At 47.0% G+C, this 753-nt stretch overlaps 1 non-coding gene across 1 annotated transcript; it reads right to left on the reverse strand.

Annotated features, from left to right (window-relative positions):
• Positions 1–406: 406 nt before the first annotated feature.
• Positions 407–525, reverse strand: LOC126029090 (5S ribosomal RNA). Its single transcript, XR_007502746.1, has one exon. It is a non-coding gene; the product is annotated as a 5S ribosomal RNA (ribosomal RNA).
• Positions 526–753: the final 228 nt, after the last annotated feature.

The following is a 753-nucleotide window of genomic DNA, read 5'->3' on the forward strand; positions in this document are numbered from 1 at the left end:
GAACCACATATGGTCCCCAAGCACCACCAGGAGTGATCCATGAACACACAGCAAAGAATAACCCCTGTGCACCTAAAATTTTTAAAATTAAAAAAAAAAAAAGAGTCTGAGACTAAAGTGATAGTATACAGGTAAGGCAGGTAACCCTGCATGTGGCTGAGTTCGATCCCTAGTACCCCAAATGGTTTCCCAAGCCAGCAGGAGTGATCCCTAAGCATAGTGCCAGGAGTAAGTTCTGGGCAATCTGGGTATGCCCCCCCACCAAAAAAAATCGATATCTTGATCTTGGGGGCCAGATTGATAGTAAAGAGTAGAGTTTGCCTTTTACATAGCTGACCAAGGTTCGATCCCTATAGTCCATATGGTTCCCTCAGTATTGCAGAGTAATTCTTTATTTTTTCTTCTAAGCCTACAGCACCCAGTATTCCCAGGCAGTCTCCCATCCAAGTACTAACCAGGCCCGACCCTGCTTAGCTTCCGAGATCAGACGAAATCGGGTGTATTCAGGGTGGTATGGCCGTAGATGCAAAGAGTAATTCTTGAGTGCACAGCCAGAACAAACTACTGATGGGGCCAGAGTGATAGCATAGCAGGTAGGATGTCTGCCTTGTATGTGGGCAACCTGGGTTCAATCCCCAGCATCCCATATGGTCTCCTGAGCCTTCCAGGAGTGATTCCTGAGCACAGAGCCAGGAGTAACCCGAGTGCTGCCACTGTGGTCCAAAAACAAAAAATGAATAAAACGGGCTGGAG

The sequence above is a fragment of the Suncus etruscus genome, chromosome 14 (assembly GCF_024139225.1).
Source record: "Suncus etruscus isolate mSunEtr1 chromosome 14, mSunEtr1.pri.cur, whole genome shotgun sequence".
Classification (NCBI taxonomy): Eukaryota; Metazoa; Chordata; class Mammalia; order Eulipotyphla; family Soricidae; genus Suncus; species Suncus etruscus.